The sequence below is a fragment of the Crinia signifera genome, chromosome 5, assembly GCF_055691185.1.
Source record: "Crinia signifera chromosome 5, ASM5569118v1, whole genome shotgun sequence".
Classification (NCBI taxonomy): Eukaryota; Metazoa; Chordata; class Amphibia; order Anura; family Myobatrachidae; genus Crinia; species Crinia signifera.
Genome location: NC_139221.1, coordinates 170,573,846 through 170,594,132, shown reverse-complemented (window position 1 = coordinate 170,594,132; position 20,287 = coordinate 170,573,846). Strand labels below are relative to the sequence as shown.

Below are 20,287 nucleotides of genomic sequence, written 5' to 3'. Positions count from 1 at the left end.
AGACCCGGCAGGAGCAGGAGTGGGAAAGAGATCTCCAGATGCTTCAGTTTGGGAGGAGGTGAGGGAGGGAATTGCTAAGAGTTCAATATCAACCTGTATAAAAAAAATGGCAGATAGATTATCTCGGATTTACCCATCTGCTTCCCCATAATACTCTTTCCAAAAATTTATTTATTGGGACACCTGCCTAATTTCTGGATAAAAGGATCGCAATATCGTGAGGATGCCTCTGTGACCGAGGACTGCAATTACCCTCCAGCGGTACCAACAATCCTGCAAGATTTATTGACCCCCCAAGCTACACACCACCAAGTACGTATCCATACCAGGGAACCAAATATTCTGTATTTATGGGAGCCTAATAAGAACAAGTGGGACTCCACGCCAATAAGTATAAAACCTTTCTTGTCCTTTTATGTAGATTTATATATTAATAATTTTATTTGTTTTATTGTATAATACACTTGCTTCTAGAAATGTACTATTTTCATATTGAGAAAAAAGGGGATTTTTTGTAAGAACTTACCGTTCGAACCCCTTTCTCTGAGTCCATCCTGGTGACACAGCTTGACCTTGGGAGGTAGGAGGGTTCCGCCAGGAGCCAGGCACCTATGCTAACATCTTTGAGAGGCAGGCTCCTCCCTTCTCCATCCCAACATTCCTCAGTTCAACTTCGAGAGCATACTAAAATACATTACACAGTACAACGCCCAACACATGAATATGCACAAACAAATCATAACTATATAACATGACAACACATGAATGCAGTATCACTTACTGAGCGTGTCACCAGGATGGACTCAGAGAAAGGGGTTTGAATGGTAAATTTTAACAAAAATCCACTTTTCTCTTTCGTCCATCCTGGTGACACAGCATGACTTGGGATGTTCAAGAGCCAGTTCTTTGGGAGGGTATGCTCAGGTTTGCAGTCCTCATCACTGCTCAGCCAAATGAAGTGTCCTCTGATGCAAACTCATGGAACCTGTAAAATTTGGTAAAGGTATGAACGGAGGACCAGGTGGCAGCCCTGCATAACTGCTCTGCTGTAGCCCCGTGATGCACAGCCAAAGAGGACCCAACCGACCTGGTGGTTATGTGCATTGATCCTAGAGGGAATCGGTCTGCCGGCTTTAGTGAAAGCAAAATCAATGACCTGGCCAATGAGCTGGCCATCCTCTCTTATGTACATCATAAAGTACAAACAAAAGTCAGATTTTCTAAAATCCTTCACTCTGTCTAAATAAATGCGCAATGCGCGAACCACATCCATTTTTTTTTTAGTTTGTCCCTATTTCTATCGTCCTCCGGAGGATGAAACACTGGAATAATGATTTCCTGGTTCAAATGGAACCCCGAAACAACCTTCAGTAAAAATTTTGGAACCAGCCTCAAGACGGCCCTATCCTCATGAAATAAAAGAAAAGGTCCCCAATTCAGACACTTCTTGCTGACGCAATTGCCATAATAAAAGCCAACTTCCAAGAAAGGAATTTCTGGTCAGCCGACCTTAAGGGTTAAAAAGGAGGTTTCTGAAGCACAGACAACACCAATAAGAGATCCCAAGGAGCCACCGGCTGTCTGGAGGTTTCAGACGTATAACTCTCTGTAGAAAAGTCTGTACTTCTGGTAATAATGCCACTCTCTATTGGAAAAAAATAGACAAGGCTGATAACTGAACCTTCAATAAATGAAGACTCAAACCTCCTGAAAAGCCATCTTAAAGAAAGTCCAGAAGTCTACTAACTTTAAATCTAGATGTGTGTACCTTTTGTCTCTCACACCATCTGATATATATCTTCCACACTCTATGATAATTTGCCGCTGAAACAGGCTTGCGAGCACTGAGCATGGTCTTAATCACAGAATCTGGAAACCCCTTCTTCTTTAACAAGGCGGTCTCAAAAGCCAGGCAAAATGAAACCCACGGAATTGTCATGGCATCCACCACCCATGCCTTCGGATCCCTGGATCGGGAGCAAAAACTTGGGAATAAGGCCAAAAGGTCCACCTCCGGGAGTCCCCAGAGATCTACAATTTTCTGGAATACTTCCGTGTGTAAGACCCATTCTCCCTCCAGAAGAGCCGATATGCTGAGGAAATCTGCTTCCACATTTCGGATCCCCAAAATGAAGACAGCCGACAGAGCTGGGACATTTAATTCTGCCCACTGGAAAATCTGAGCAACCTCGAGCATTGCCATCCTGCTGTGCGTGCCTCCCTGATGGCTGAGGTATGCCACTGCCGTGGCATTGTGCGACTGAATCCGAATGGGCAATCCTTTCAGCAGATTCCCTGCCTGTTGAAAAGTCTTCCAGACAGCCCGCAGTTCCAGAACATTGATCGGCAAAACCGATTCCTCGCTGGTCCACAAACCCTGCAGCCTGAGTTGATTTGTGACTGCTTCCCACCCCCTGAGACTGGCATTGTCGCTCTCTTCAAGCCAAGCTTGAAGAGAGCGACCCAGTTGTAGAGTCTCCAGATCCATCCACCAAAGCAGTGACTCTCTTGCTTCCCGAGACAGGACCAAGGTCTCCTTTTTCATAGACTTCGGGTTTCCCAACCAAGAGGAAAGGATGTTCCATTGGAAAGTCCGAGAATGAAACATTGCAAACTGTAGGGTTTCGAAAGTTGCTACCATTTTGCCCAGAAGCTTCATGCACTTCCATACTGATGGTTTCTGTGACTGAAGAATTTAAGAATTTTGAGTACTAATAATTGAATGTCTCTGGCTTTTGATTCTGGAAGAAAGACTTGATGTAAATGAGTGTCCAGAACCACATCCAGAAACTGCAGTCTCTGAGTGGAAATCAAGTGAGACTGCAAGGCGATTCAAAATCCACCCATGATCCCGTAGGAAATTTTTTGTCACAGCAACTGCTCTGCCATGAACAGCAGGTCATCCAATTAAGGAATTATGACAATTCCTTTCAACCGGAGAGCTGCTGCCATAATGGCCATCACTTTTGTGAATACTCTCGGTGCCATGGCCAACCCAAAAGGGAGAGCCTGGAACTGTGGATGCATCTCGCCTATCGCGAAACGCAGCAAAGACTGATGATCTATGCATATAGGCATGTGTAGATACGCATATTGATACGCATATTGGATGTCCACCGAAGCTAAAAATTCTCCTGGTTCCATGCTTAGGAGGACCGACCTTACTGATTCCATTTTGAAATGATCCACCCATAAATGTAGGTTTAAGGAATTCAGATTCAGAATAGGTCTGAAAGACCCATCTGGTTTGGGAACCAAGAAAAGAATGAAATAAAAACCTTTCTTCCTTTCTTCCCGTGGTACTGGAATAACCACACCCTTTTCCAGAAGAGAAGTTACCGCCCTCAAAAGGGAGATGCTCCTCTGAGACTTATTCTGTAGCCCTGGGAAACCACATCCTAAACCCAATTGTTCTGAGTGGAGAGTACCCATGTGTCCCAGAACTGTAGTAGGCGACCCCCTCTCTGCTCCCAGAACAGGGAGTCTCCAACCCGTCATGCAGAAGGTTTCTCCTCACCTTTGGAAGATGGTTTCTTTGCAAAGGCACCAAAATGGGATCTAGGCACCCTACCTTTAGTGGAGGGGAACTTGCCTCTAGCCGATTGTCCTCTGTTGGTCATACCACCTCGAAAAGAGGGACAAAAGGAGGAACGAAAAATCCCAAACTTAGAGCTTGCCTGTTTAGCCGCTGGGGTGGGGAGAAAGGTACTCTTTTACCCCGTGGCTTGCTTAATTATACACTCTAATTCAGATCCAAAAAGAAGCTCACCTTTAAACACCAAAGCTTCCAAAGACTTCTTGGAGTCACTGTCAGCCTCCCATGCTTTTAGCCACAAAGCTCTCCTGGCTGTTAAAGACGTGGCCAACACCTTGGAGGCCATCTTAAAGCCCTCTTCTCCAGCCTCACAAATGTACTCAGCTGCACATTTTAGCTTCTCTGCTAAAACAAAAGCCTCTGTATCAGGTTGAAGTTGAGAGCATAAAGAATCAGCCCAGCGAATCATAGCCTTGGACACCCAGGCCGAAGCAATAACTGGGCGGAGGGTAAATCCCACCCTTCAAACATCGCCTTTAGGCAGCCTTCCATTTTTTGTCAACAGGGTCCTTAAAAGCGCCGCCACACCCCCAACCCCCTTGGACAGGCAACACCGTAGCTTTTGACAGTCTGGCCACTGGGGCATCCACCAGCGGGACCTTTTCCCATAATTTAACCTGAGGGAAAAGTAACCACATCTCTGCGCCATTTATTGAACACTCCTAGGTGCTGTAGTTTGTCATCCTCTGCAAGTTTTAATGTCTGCATAACAGGTAAGATTAAATCCTCAATACCCAGTTTAAAAGCCTTAAACTCCTCTCTCTGGTCACAAACCATGTCAGCACACTCACCGTCTTCCGCAGAATCTAAATTAAGGAGAGGAAGGGTCGATAAAGGGTGTCTAGGGGAAAATGAATCAGGGACCTTAATAAATTGCTCCATGAAAGAATTAATTTTATGAACACTATGTGCAGCATCCTGCATGGCCTGCAGTAACGTTGGGTCCCCCTGGGAAGGGGTAATGGAACCCCTCATGGCTGAGGGGAAGAAAATGGTCTAGGTGACCTAGCCAGCTCACCCCTTTGCCTATTTAACACTTGTACAAGTGAAGTCACAGATATCCCCAGTGCAGCCGTCCACGCAGACTCAGGTTGTTTAGACCTCTGGGCTTGGGCACCAAAAGGCACAGATTCACAAGCGGGTCATAAATCCCCATGGTCATTCTGTTCAGCTGTTCATTTGACCCCTCAAAATCTGCAGTCTATTAACAAGGCAGCCGCTCCCTCCCCCACTACAGTAGTGCTACACCTTTCTGTCATGATAAACACACAGTGCACAATGTCAGGCGTTTGCACAGAATACTGTATCAGAGTACTTGTCTGCTGTAAGGACCTCAGCGGTCACCAGGGGAAGCCTTGCTTAGAGGAAACTGTATCTCTGCCTGTTGATGAAAAATCCTCCTTCCAAATCCACACAGATGTGGAGAAAAGAGCGCCAGACCAGAGTTGGGAACAGACTAAGTCCCTGCTTCAGCGGGGAGACACATCTCTGGTGCCCTCCCCCTTACAGCCTCACAGCAAATGTTTCCGCTCTCTTCCAGTGACTCCCCACTGTTCAGGGACCACTTGGAAGCGCCAAGCCACGCTGGGCTCCTGTCACAGGCTTCATCTCCTAAAATAGGATTTCTGCCTGTAAACCCATCAAAATGGCTGCACCATCGCGGTGGAGTCCATCTCCTAAGATCCCCCTAGCTGGGGAGCCAGATCAGGAAACTCCCAGGAGACCCCCAAAAGAGGGAGTCAGAGCATTGTGCAGAGAGCACAGACAGCGTCTTCTCCGCACACAGAGAGCTGACAGGACGCGCTTCTGTCAGCCTCTGTTGCGCTTTCAATGGAAAGAAACTTCTGTAAGAAGTTTCCCACTGTAAACCTGCACTAACTAAGGTGAATAATAATAAAAAATAAACCCTACAAACTCTACAAACGGCTGCTGACCGCATGGCACCTACTCTGGTGGGCACATAAAATTAAACTGAGGAATGCTTGGATGTAGAAGGGAGGAGCCTGCATCTCAAAGATGTTAGCATAGGTTCCTGGCTCCTGGCGGACCCTCCTACATCCCAAGGTCAAGGATGGATGAAACAGAAAGTATAATAAAATTGATTGATTTTTGTAATACCTAATTGATCTAAATTACTGAGCTTTCCACCATTTCTTTACCTATTTGTACTATTTTGGGGATTATTCTCCCATATACAGTGGCAAAATCTAGCCAGAAATAGGAAATCACCTTTCCCTCCTTCTTTTCCAGCCTCACTAACTATATATATATATATATATATATATATATATATATATATATATATATATATATATATATATATATATAGGTAGTGTAGAATATCGCACCAGCTTCACTTGGGTACAGATGACCGTGCCAGGTCCAATTTAAATACGCTCACAGTTCCCACTGAATGGGATAAACCAGCACCAGTCCATATACGCAAAAATGTAATACATGTTTATTGTCCATAGACAGCAAAAAGGACCAATCATGGTCATGTCAGAATCAACACCCAACAGGCATAATTAGTTATACTTAGCATTCCTGCGTCATAGTATAGGCAGCGTCTCCTCGACGGCCGTTTCGGTGCCTAAGCACCTTTTTCAAGAGGGGTGACCAACCTGTCTAAACAAGCCATGCTGTATAAATAGGCCCCTAGGGGGTCATCTCACCTGGTGCAATCAGTGCCGTCATTCCCGCCACAGGACCTCCAGCAATCCACCGCATCCCACCGTATACACGGCGCCACCAAGCCGGAAGTTACAGCAAGGCGGAACCAATGTGCCGGACAGTTTGCAGGGGGACAGCTCGAAGGTTCCCAGGTCCCGGAAATGCGTCACCGTATCAAGCGTTACCATAGTGATACAGTAAACACGGATCTCATCAACATCCTGCTTATGGACGCAATCTATGTATATAAACAAATACTGTTACGCTTGTTAATTACATGAAAAAACAGACAATACATAAGTGAAGCATAGAATAAGGTTTTGAATAAGGGCCTCTCCTTTGTGCAAACACACAGGCAGAGACCCTTTGATTGTGACCCTCCCACCTCTCCCATCTTTTTCTTTGATTTAGTCTTTTCCATTTTTTTACTTTTTTCATTATATATATTGTTCCTAAAAATTGTGAGCTGTATGACAATTGTTTTCTGATTTTTTTGTGTGTCTGCCCAGCTCTTTCCTTTTGAATAAATAAAGAGATTATAAAAAGAGCACCTGAAGAGGCACCCACAGTGGTAAAACTGAAATTGCATTATTCACAAAGAGCTATCAGAGAAAAAGCAGTGATGTAAAATCTGGGACCATTACAGTTCTTTAACGACTTATCAGCGCAAACCCTGATGAAAAGAAGGTCCCTGGTTAAAATTACAAATGCCCTGAGACAAGCTAAAGTTCCATATACTTTAACTGGGACTTACAGTGAAATTGTTAACTATAAAAGAGAGATTTGAACAGTGACAAACGTATAAGAAGAGAGGTTGGCAATCCTTTAATTATGGAAAATATAACAATCAGATAAGATAGCAGAAGAACCACAGCCAATCCAAACTGAATGGTCCAAAATAAGAATACATTTGTAGAAGTGATTATAGTTTCTGTGGCTGACACAGAAATTCCCTGTGTAAAATAAGAACAAGATGCATAATATGTAATGATCCATGTACCTCTGAGAATTTGAAATAATAATTTTTTTCTCTTCTTTCTCTCTGCACAGAACACAGATTAATCGATATTGTTATGAAAATGTTGTAACTGTATTTACACTGTAACTGAGATCACTGATGTAGATATTTCACGTTAAAAATAGAAATTAAGTATACAAGAATTGATCAAGTTTAGAATATAGGTACGGTTAAATCATCCTAATATACGCAGGTGAGTAAGAAGGGGTGTTTCCTGTGGGAAGGGGGGCTTCCTGCGGGGGGGGGGGGGGGAGGTGGAGAATGAATAGATACAAAGGGAGGGGTAGAGAAGGGAGGGAAGGAAAAAGAAAAAAAATGAGACGTGGAGGGAGATAAGGGGACATGATAAAATAATAGTAAGTTTAACTATAAACTACTCCCTTACTGAGATTAAGATTAAGCAACTACCTCTCTTTAAATTTAGAAATTTAGAGTTTATTACATCCTGGAAAATAGAAGCAATGGTTTATAATAAAGAAAATAGGTGATGGGTAAATCTAACACTACCCCCTAATTTTTTAAAGAAAGTCTCAGGGTATAGATAAAAATGAAGATATTATTATAGAGCTAGTTATACTGTGTATCTGCTGTTTAATGTATAGTATGTTGTTCCAGGACCATGCTAAACAGACAATTTATGGGAGCTACTGTATGAATATTGTAGTAGATAATGGAAAAGAGAAAGATTGGGACATCAAAATATATGAACAAATAAATAATAAAATTACTATCCATTAATATATAAAGGGACTAAATGTCCTACAGAAGAGGAGAAGCCTGCTTCCTTATTTACACTCACAAACGATAGATATAGCAGCAATACAAGTGACACACTTTTCAAAAATAAATCCACCAAAACTATGGGACCATAATTATCCAAAAATATATATTTCAAGTGTGCTACAGTAAGTAAGAAAAGAGGAGTAGCAATTTTGATAAATAAAAATATATCGATTTGTAAATAAAAATCGCAAATTGTAGACTGATGAAAATAATAAATATATACAGTATATTTTATTAGTCTGATGTGAGTGATCTCAGGTTGTTTAGTTTTTGCACTAGTTTCATTTAAACAAGCTTCAGTATACATACCCATGCTGACACAGTAGTTAATCATTCTACGTCAGGTTTTATACTGAAAAATCTATTCTATGTCAGAAAGGGTTGTAATTTAACTTGGTAGGAATATACTATGTATAATGTATATATGTATTATTGTATATATGTATTATTGCTTTGGTATAAAATAGAGGGCGAAATTTAATAGGGTGCGATTTTTTAGACTAAAAAAAAATCGCACCAAATCGCACCTTTAAAAATCGCGTTTTTTGCCGCGAATTCGCATATGTAATGAGATGCGAATTAGCGGCAAAAAAATGCGATTTGCCGCGATTTGCCGCGATTTTTAGTCATGAAAATGTGCGCATTTTCAGTCATGAAAATGTGCGCATTTTTATAAATGCGCTTTTGTGCAAAAAAAAAAAAAGTAAAAAAAAAAACGGCGTGGGGTCCCCCCTCCTAAGCATAACCAGCCCCGGGCTCATTGAGCCGGACCTGGTTCCAAAAATACGGGGGAACAAAAAGCATAGGGGTCCCCCGTATTTCTGAAACCAGCCCCGGTCTCTTGGACCGGTCCTGGTTCCAAAAATACGGGGGACAAAAAATCTGGGGGTCCCCCGTATTTTGAAACCAGCACCGGGCTCCAACAGCCCGCGGTGTCATGCCACAGCCGGGGGACACTTTTTATACAAGGTCCCCCGGCCAAAACATGAGCACCGTGGCTGGTCAGCCTTGGACGGGGTACCTGGAGGAGTGGGGACCCCCCCAATAAAGGGGTCCCCCCCCCCCAGGCTTCACCCGTCCAGGGCTGAAGCCCGGGGCTGTCACCGGCGTCCGTGGCCAGTGGACGCCGGCCTGATAGGGTTAAATTCATCATACATATCATTACATTGCTTTTTACCGGCGAACTACAAGTGCCAGCAGACCTCCCCCGCATGCTGGGACTTGGAGAACCACAAGTCCCAGCATGCGGGGCATTAATGGGCCCGCTGGGACTTGTAGTCCACCTGTAAAAAGAATGTTTATAAAAAACACACACACAGAGAAGTACAAGTTTATTACACACACACACACCTCAATTTTACACAGCGTTACTTACCATTCCTGGATCCAGCGCTGGTCTGGCTGCTTTACAGCCGGCTCCCCCCGAACTGACAGGCAGCGGGGAGAAGCGGCTGTCTCCGTCGCTTCTAACAGCCTCTGTAGCGCTGTCCGAGTGCTACAGAGGCTGAGAGCGTGATTGGCTGAGCTACAGTATGCGTCTCCATGGAGACGCATAGCTCAGTCCTGATTGGCTGAGCTATGCGTCTCCATGGAGACGCATACTGTAGCTCAGCCAATCACGCTCTCAGCCTCTGTAGCACTCGGACAGCGCTACAGAGGCTGTTAGAAGCGACGGAGACAGCCGCTTCTCCCCGCTGCCTGTCAGTTCGGGGGGAGCCGGCTGTAAAGCAGCCAGACCAGCGCTGGATCCAGGAATGGTAAGTAACGCTGTGTAAAATTGAGGTGTGTGTGTGTAATAAACTTGTACTTCTCTGTGTGTGTGTTTTTTATAAACATTCTTTTTACAGGTGGACTACAAGTCCCAGCGGGCCCATTAATGCCCCGCATGCTGGGACTTGTGGTTCTCCAAGTCCCACCATGCGGGGGAGGTCTGCTGGCACTTGTAGTTCGCCGGTAAAAAGCAATGTAATGATATGTATGATGAATTTAACCCTATCAGGCCGGCGTCCACTGGCCACGGACGCCGGTGACAGCCCCGGGCTTCAGCCCTGGACGGGTGAAGCCTGGGGGGGGGGGACCCCTTTATTGGGGGGGTCCCCACTCCTCCAGGTACCCCGTCCAAGGCTGACCAGCCACGGTGCTCATGTTTTGGCCGGGGGACCTTGTATAAAAAGTGTCCCCCGGCTGTGGCATGACACCGCGGGCTGTTGGAGCCCGGTGCTGGTTTCAAAATACGGGGGACCCCAGATTTTTTGTCCCCCGTATTTTTGGAACCAGGACCGGTCCAAGAGTCCGGGGCTGGTTTCAGAAATACGGGGGACCCCTATGCTTTTTGTCCCCCCGTATTTTTGGAACCAGGTCCGGCTCAATGAGCCCGGGGCTGGTTATGCTTAGGAGGGGGGACCCCACGCCATTTTTTTTTTATAAAAACACTTTTACACATTTTTATTAACAGAACCATGCACAGATCTCAATGATCTGTGCATGGTTCTGTCAAAATCGCCTGTCAGAACCTGGTCTATTTTTTTTGCGATTTTTGGTAACATTGACCAAAAATCGCACCCTATTACATTTGCGAGTTGTATACTTTATAATGGGAAAACATCTGGATGCGAATTGAAATGTGACTAAAAATCGCACTTAGAAAAGTGCGATTTCGCGGTAAAAAGTGCGATTTTTTACCGCGATTTTCAACCTATTAAATGTGCGATTTTCGGAAAATGTGCGATTTCGGCCGTTTTTGACCAAAAATCGCACATGTCTAACAAATCACACCCTATTACATTTCGCCCAGAATCTTTAGATTTAGATAAATAGTTTAGATAAATAGTTGGTGTTTGTCATATGACTATAAATGGTGGTAGGACAAGAAGGGAATGCATAAACATATATATATATATATACATATATATACAGGTTGAGTAACCCGTATCCGAATATCCGTTAATTATTACGAAAACCATACATTCCAGAAAGTGAACAACATTTTTTAAAAACTAAAAACTTACTGGGGACATCTGTAACAGCACTACTGAGGGAATGATATGTAACTGGCTCTATATATGTGCAAGACAATGATTGCTTGGCATTTAAATTCAGTGCCTGAGATTGTACACAAACTTTGTTTCATGTTTTGAAACCTTGTTTTATGCACAAATAAAATATATTTGTGCTTATTTCATGTGTTTGATGTACAGTACATGTACAACATAAATGCAAAATACATAATTGAAATATTAAAATATTCCGAAATACGGAATAATTAGTTATCCAAAATTCTCCTGGTCCCGAGCATTTTGGATAAGGGATACTCAACCTGTATATACATATAATATTCCCTTAAGCTGATTTAGACTATTTTAGTTTCTAATATATGTTTCTCCCAACAGACAAAGGTCACTACTACCAGTAGACAAGTGTTTTTCAACCTTGTCTTAATCCTGGGACAATACATTCATAGTTGAGGTGCATTTATTATAATGTTACAGTCTGAACTTTGCACTGATGAAACAGCGTGCTCGGGTGTTCCCTGGACTATATGGTTAGGACTCTGTCAGAGCTAAAGCAGCCTCATTCTTGGATGAAACACTGACTGCAGAAGTGCCAGGAAGAATTGAAACCAACTCAGCCTCTTGTCACAGAGGGCGGGGCTCCTGAGTTTGCTGATGTGTATACTGTATTGGAAATTTTACTGATAATAACCGCTGATAAGAATACTTTTTAATAAATTCATATTTTAATGATTTGTTTAAGTACTTTTCTGGGAATCCACCCATCTCGGTCTCCTCAAATTTAAACCCACTGGTAAAAATGGGGTGTTGAGAGGTCAATAAATCACCTTAGTAACAATACAGTATATGCCCCTAATAGTACACAAGAAAAATTTATTAAGAAGGTACAGTATTGAAAGAATTACGCAAGGTTAAAAAAACAACTGTAATTATTCTCTGCGATTTTAATGTCACACATTTTAATGTCACATTAGACCCATATAGGTATAAAACAAGCATTACTCAATTAAAAACATTGCAAACAGTCATAGATCTATAGAAAAAATGAAAACATTACTGGCAGAAGAGGGGATCTAAGATTTTCTGAGGGTAAAAAAATCTGTCGGTATGAGATTACACCTTTTTCTGTAATGTATATAAAACATATTCAAGAATTGATTTAATACTCTCAGATAGACTAGTCCTTCAACGAATTGGAAAAGCAGAGATTTTGCTGTCAGATTACACACCGCTAATGGCTATATGGCCTATACATAGAATATGGACATTACCTAAATATTTACTTCAGAAAACAGATGTAAAGTTACAAATAGAAGGAGCTCTGGAAGAGTTCTATAGGAATAACTGCCCTAAAGAAACTAACCAAATTAATTTTTGGTGCATTCTCAAGGCAGTTCTTAGAGGGAATATTATTCAAATCAATACAGTACTACATTAAAAATAGAAGAGGAAAAAAATCAGATAGAAGTACAGAATCAGATAAAAAGATTTAGAAGGAGAACATAAAAAGAACCCTAGAGATGATAAGATACTGAGTAAATTAAAGGAAGATATAGAAACTAAAATAAAACTATTAAAAAGAAATATGCAACAGCTTCAGACATTTTATTCAGAAGAGAATAAAGCATCAATACTCTTAGCTTGGATAATGAAAGGTAAAATAAGTTAAAAGGAGATTAAAGAATTATATAATATACACAAAAATAAAATAGAATGGGTGAAGGAGTATGTGCTGCCTTGCTATTTTTGAATGATTGGTAAGTGTAGTGCAATACAGAGAATAAGAAATATAGTATTTACTTAAATCGGTACTTGTGTACTAGCACGGCACCCATCGCATTGCAGACTAGAAGGCATACGATGGAATGCGATGCGATGTTACACGATGGCATGCAATGTTATACAATTTTAAATTGTATACCATCGCATTGTATGGCATTGTATCGCATTGGGTGTATGGCATGCGATGCGATTATATGTCGTACGACTTAATATCGTGGGCGCCGTGATAATACACAAGTACCCTTAAATCTATTTATTAAATACTCCTTCACCCATTCTGTTATTCCAAAAGGGTTTGGGATACCCTTAAGAGTATTAGTAGTGCCTGCGAACATTAGATCCAACACTAACAAGGTGAGCACAGTGTACCAACTTTTATTCTATAAAATAAAATAACCAATCCATGGGAAATCTCTAATATATTCACGGAATATTATAAAAACCTATATAATCTTCAAGAAGATGAGGATACCTTTCAACAAATAGGAAAAGACATAGATACCTTCTTAAATACATATGATCTCCCAAAGCTAGAACAAGAACAGATAGGAAACTTGCATAAACCACTAACACATCAAGAAATAACAGAAGCAATTAAAACATTAAAACAACACAAAGCACCGGGACCAGATGGCTTTGTGAATGAATTTTATAAAAGTTTCCAAGTAAAATTAACCCCAATTTTGCAAAATACTTTTGAAGTAGTTATAAAAGCAGATACATTTTCAACAGAAATGCTATTGTCTGGTGACAATACCCAAAGAAGAACTGAGTAGGGGGTTTGTTTTGCAAAGATGCAAAAAAGACAAAAACCCGCTTTGTGGGCGCACTCTTAAAATGTGATATGTGAAATTAGTTTAAAACATAACTTTTATATAGACCTTCTTAAAATAAATGGCAAAAGATTATATAGAATAATTCATAAGTGTTGTGTGATTGGCTTTGTGGCCTATCTTCATATAGATCACACATTCATTTTAATTTAGCACATAATGTCATCATTGATAGGTGGACAATGTGACCATAGGCAGGATAAATGAGCTAAATCCCAAGCCTATGGCATATGAGACTTGATACTCAGAGATGAGATGAATGTTGGAAGGCCGGCATGTAAGCGGCGACGGGTGACTGCAGGGATGCTGCACTGCATACACAATGTACATGCCGGCCTTCCAACATTCATCTAATCTCTGAGTATCAAGTCGCACAAAGTGCTGATTATATCCAGACTTGACAAGACACTTAAGGGGTAAGAAAGTCTGTTTTGTAACCTAGATATTAACCTAGAAATAAACAACACCTCCACCATGCTTCATACATATTTATCTTTTCATTCACTCTGATGTGATAAGTATATAAACTAGATTAGAGACCACAGTCCCTCATCTGCTAATAAAAGCATTTGTTTCCATAAACAAACATACAGATGTTTTTTGTGGTTTTTATGTTTTTTTTTATTTTATTTATGGAAGTAACCTCCTGCACAGACTGAACCAGAGTTGGAGTTATGCTCAATGATGCTTTGATGCAGCATCTCTCCCCATTGCTATAGCAATAATTTTTTTAAAGGTTTTAGAATATGTTGAAATGTAAACTAGCAACGCTAATGAATTATTATATTTTTAGTAAAAAAACAACTATTTATTGATCCAAGCCAATTAACGGAGATTTGACATTCATAGAATAAGCTAGTGACCAAATGATAATACAGCAGATTCCAAAATGCGGTCCTCAAGGCACCACAACCGTCCAGATTTTAACTTTATCCATGTTTGTCCATCGGTGAAATAATTAGTACCCAGTCAAGAGACATGGATATACTTAAGACCTGGACTCTTGGAGTGCCTTGAGTACCGCATTTGGGAACCTCTGTCATATAGAATAAACAAAACTCATTTTAACCCCTTCCTGACGCAGCCAGTTTTTGCCTTCCTGACAGAGCCATTTTTTTTCAAATCTGACATGTATCACTTAAGTGGGTATAACTTTTTTTTTGCTTTTACTTATCCCAGTGATTTTGAGATTGTTTTCCCGTGACACATTGTACTTTAAATTAGTGGTGAAATTTGGTCGATACAGTTTTTTTTGGGGGGGGGGGGGAAATACCAAAGTGTCGTGAAAAAATGGAACATTTTGCTATTTGCAAAATGTTCCATTTTCTGCTTGTGAGACAAATAATCATATCACTCAAAATAGTTAATAACTAACAAAGACCATATCTATTCTTTATTTTTAAATCATTATTTAACCCCTTCCCGACATTTGACGTATATATACGTCATGGCCAGGATGTACTTCCCGACACATGACGTATATATACGTCATGACTTTAAACTGTCCCCGCGTCTATAGACGCGGGGACAGAGGGACGATGTCTGCTGTCCCTGACAGCAGACATGTCCCTGCATGCCCAGGGGGGGCTGCGATGCCGCCCCCCCCGTCGGCGATCGCTGTGATTGGCTGTTCAGTGTGAACAGCCATTCACAGCGTTTTCCTGTGTTAGCGGCGAATCAGACGCTGGGTAACACAGGTGTCAATCACCGCCGGGCGTCAGGGGGCATGAGAGGGTCATCGGTGACGACGACACCTCACCCCACCTGCCCCCAAGGCTGTGATTGGTCCGTGGGACCCACGGACCAATCACAGCCAAGGCGCGTGATTTAAACTAACGGTGACTGCACTGCAGACGCCATTCCGGCCTGGAATTGCGTGCAGAGCGGTCACCGTGCCAATCTGTCGTGATACATACCTGATCCTTGCCTGAAACTTACCTGATCACCGCTGATCACCGCTGGTAGCGTGCTGCCAGCAGCTGGATACTTCCTGGATCTTGTGACTTCTGTGTGTGCTGCTGCTGCAGTGTCATAGAGTCACAGATCGTGAGAGATAGGGACAGATAGTGACAGAGAGTGATAGAGAGTGATAGAGAGTGCTATATTTTGTGTCTGCTGCACCCCCTTTTGTGCTGATCACTATATCTGAGGTGATCAGCAACTTTTTGGGGGTGCAGAGGTTTTTTTTATATATATATACCTGTCAGTTGCAGCAAAGGTTGTGCTGCCTGTGCAACTGACTGCTGCCCCCCCCCCCCCTGCTGCCCCCCCTTTTGTGCTGATTGTGCTGATTAATTAACTGATCAGCAACTTTTTGGGGGTCCAGGGTTTTTTTTTTTATATATATATATACCTGTCAGTTGCACCAAAGGTTGTGCTGCGTGTGCAACTGACTGCTGCCCCCCCTGCTGCCCCCCCTTTTGTGCTGGTCAGTTTAAATTAATTAATCAGCAACTTTTTGGGGGTCCAGGTTTTTTTTAATATATATATATATACCCTGTCAGGTTGTGTGTCTGCTGCCCCTCACTGCTAATCAGTGTTGCATCACTGCATCACTGATCTGCAGGTTTTTTTTTTTGAGAGTGCAGTGGGGTTTTGTTTTTACACCCACGTTGCTTGTGTGGGTGTCCTGTGGCCGCTGAGCGCTAATCAGTGACGTACAATCACTGAACAGCATTTTTGGCACAGGGTTGATATCATTTTTTTTTCTGCAGTTTTTTTAAATTGTTTTTTTTTTGGAGAGTGCTGTGGAAAATTTTTTTAAATTGTTTTTACACCCACGTTGCTTTTGTGGGTGTCCTGTGGCCGCTGATCAGTGACGTACAATCACTGAACAGCATTTTTGGCACAGGTTGATATTTTTTTTCTGCAGTTTTTTTTAAATTGTTTTTTTTTGTTTTTACACCCACGTTGTTTTTGTGGGTGTCCTGTTGCCTTTGAGCGCTGTTCAGTGACGGACGTTACTGACCAACATCTGTGCTCAATTTTTGGCGCAGGACCTTTTTTTTTTTTTTTTTAACCCCTTCAATTTTTTTTTTTATTATTGGGATCAAATTCCTGTATAAAGTATTTTTTTTTCTGCACTACATACACACTACACACTACATACCCCCCGTGTTGAAATAAAGTTTGTAAATAAAAATGGCAACCCAAATGTCATCCCAGTCATCCAGAAGAATGTATTCAGCGGAGGAGGCATATGCCATGCTTGCCTCTGACTGACTCTGACACAGCCAGTGATGCAAGCGGGGAATTTGAAGGATTCGCCTTAAGCACCTCTTCCTCCTCTGCTGATGAGGGACCCCCTCAAAGACGCCCCCGTAGAGCAGCTGAGACCCCCCCCCCCAAATGATTGATCCCGTATGGACCCCACCACCAGACAATTTTGAGCCCCAGGTTCCTGAGTTTTTGGCCATCCCAGGAATCCAATTTGATTCCACAGGTCTCAGAGAAATTGACTTTTTCAAATTATTTTTCTCTGATGATTTTATAAATTTAATGGTAGACCAAACTAATTTATATGCCCAGCAGTTTATTGCTCAAAACCCCACGTCATCATTTGCTAGGTGGACCCCTGTAGATGCAGTAGAGATGATGATGTTTTGGGGTCTGGTGTTTCATATGGGCATAGTAAAAAAGCCAGAAATTAGGCAATATTGGAGTACAGATGTTCTGTACAGCACCCCACTTTACCGTATGGCCATGACCCGGACTCGTTTTGAGATAATCCTTACATTTTTACATTACACCGATAATACACTGTGCCCACCCAGAGATGATCCCACCTTTGACCGGCTATTCAAAGTCAGGCCGGTCATTGATCATTTCAGTGCCAAATTTGCAGAGATGTACATCCCTGAAAAATTTATTTGTATTGACGAGTCCCTTATACATTTTAAAGGAAGGGTTAAATTCCGCCAGTACCTTCCCAGTAAGAGGGCAAGGTATGGCATAAAAATGTATAAGCTGTGTGAAAGCACCTCAGGGTACACCCACAGGTTTAGGGTATATGAAGGGAAGGATTCAAGAATTGAACCGCCAGAATGCCCCCCCTCCCTCGTAGGTGTTAGTGGAAAAATTGTCTGGGATTTAGTGCACCCCTTCCTGGATAAAGGTTATCACCTCTATGTGGATAACTTTTACACTAGCATCCCCCTGTTTAAGGCCCTTGGTTCAAGAGGTACAGCAGCTTGCGGTACTGTGCGTAAGAACCAAAGAGGCCTCCCAAAAACGCACATTGCCCAAGTAATGAGAAGGGGTGAAAGCAGGGGAATATGCACCGAAAATATGTTGTTGGTCAAATATAAGGACAAGAGGGATGTCCTTATACTGACAACAATTCATGGAGACAGTACCACCTCCATCCCTGTACGAGGTACCAGTACCCACACCTCAAAACCTAATTGTATCCTAGATTACAATAGGTACATGGGCGGAGAGGATCTTTCAGATCAGGTACTGAAGCCGTACAGTGCCCTGCGGAAAACAAAAATCTGGTACAAGAAGCTGGCCGTGTATATCATCCAGATGGCACTGTATAACGCTTACGTGCTATTCCGTTCTACCAGCCAGAGGGGGACATTTATGCACTTTCAAGAGGAAGTCATAAAGGGCCTAATATTTGGGAACCAGCAGGCAGAGGGCCCCGGTACTTCTAGTACTGGCCCCCGTATTGTACCAGGGCAGCATTTTCCTAACGAAATCCCCTCCACTGCAAGAAAGGGCAGGACACAAAAAAGGTGCAAAGTTTGCTATAAAAAGGGAATAAGAAAGGAAACTATTTTCCACTGACAAACCCGGCCTATGTATAAAGGAGTGTTTTAAAATATACCACACATCTATGGATTATTAGGTTCATCATTTCACCGTGCTTCGGGGGTCTTGCTAATGCCACATAGCACCCACCATTCATTTCACCAGAATCTGAGCTGCAAAATCCAAAAATCACTCCTTCCCTTCTGAGTCCTGCCATGCACCCAACTGGTATTTTTTGGTCACATATGAGGCATTGCCATACTCGGGAGAAATTGGGGCACAGATTTTGGGGTGCTTTTTCTCCTTCATACCTTCTGAAAATGAAAAATTTTGAGCAAGAACTGCATTTTTGTGTAAAAAAATGTAATTTTTCATTTTCACTGCCCAGTTGTATCAAAATTGGTGAAACCCCTGGGGGTTTGAAATGTACACTATACCCCTAGATGAATTCCCTGAGGGGTGTAGTTTGCAAAATGGGGTCACTTGTGGGGGGGTTCCACTGTATTGGTGCTTTGGGGGTCTTGCTAATGCGACATAGCACCCACCAACATTCCACCAGAATCTGTGCTGCAAAATCCAAATATCACTCCTTCCCTTCTGAGTCCTGCCACTTTTTGGTCACACATGAGGCATTGCCGTACTCGGGAGAAATTGGGGCACAGATTTTGGGGTGCTTTGTCTCCTTCCTTCCTTCCTTGGGAAAATGAAAAATTTTGAGCCAGAACTGCATTTTATGTGTAAAAAATATAATTTTTCATTTTCACTGCCCAGTTGTACCACAATTGGTGAAACCCCTGGGGGTTTGAAATGTACACTATACCCCTAGATGAATTCCCTGAGGGGTGTAGTTTGCAAAATGGGGTCACTTGTGGGGGGGTTCCACTGTATTGGTGCTTGGGGGGTCTTGCTAATGCGACATAGCACCCACCAACATTCCACCAGAATCTGAGCTGCAAAATCCAAAAATCACTCCTTCCCTTCTGAGTCCTGCCATGCACCCAAATGGTATTTTTTGGTCACATGTGAGGCATTGCCGTACTCGGGAGAAATTGGGGCACAGATTTTGGGGTGCTTTGTCTCCTTCATTCCTTGTGAAAATGAAAAATTTTGAGCAAGAACTGCATTTTTGTGTAAAAAAATGTAATTTTTCATTTTCACTGCCCAGTTGTATAAAAATTGGTGAAACCCCTGGGGGTTTGAAATGTACACTATACCCCTAGATGAATTCCCTGAGGGGTGTAGTTTGCAAAATGGGGTCACTTGTGGGGGGGGTTCCACTGTATTGGTGCTTTGGGGGTCTTGCTAATGCGACATAGCACCCACCAACATTCCACCAAAATCTGTGCTGCAAAATCCAAATATCACTCCTTCCCTTCTGAGTCCTGCCACTTTTTGGTCACACATGAGGCATTGCCGTACTCGGGAGAAATTGGGGCACAGATTTTGGGGTGCTTTGTCTCCTTCCTTCCTTCCTTGGGAAAATGAAAAATTTTGAGCCAGAACTGCATTTTATGTGTAAAAAATATAATTTTTCATTTTCACTGCCCAGTTGTACCACAATTGGTGAAACCCCTGGGGGTTTGAAATGTACACTATACCCCTAGATGAATTCCCTGAGGGGTGTAGTTTGCAAAATGGGGTCACTTGTGGGGGGGTTCCACTGTATTGGTGCTTGGGGGGTCTTGCTAATGCGACATAGCACCCACCAACATTCCACCAGAATCTGAGCTGCAAAATCCAAAAATCATTCCTTCCCTTCTGAGTCCTGCCATGCACCCAAATGGTATTTTTTGGTCACATGTGAGGCATTGCCGTACTCGGGAGAAATTGGGGCACA

At 42.5% G+C, this 20,287-nt stretch overlaps 1 protein-coding gene across 3 annotated transcripts in view; it reads right to left on the bottom strand.

Moving 5' to 3' along the window:
* The window catches only part of PTPN3 (protein tyrosine phosphatase non-receptor type 3), a 524,536-nt gene that overhangs the window by 395,335 nt on the left and 108,914 nt on the right, over positions 1–20,287 (bottom strand). The window lies entirely within an intron of this gene.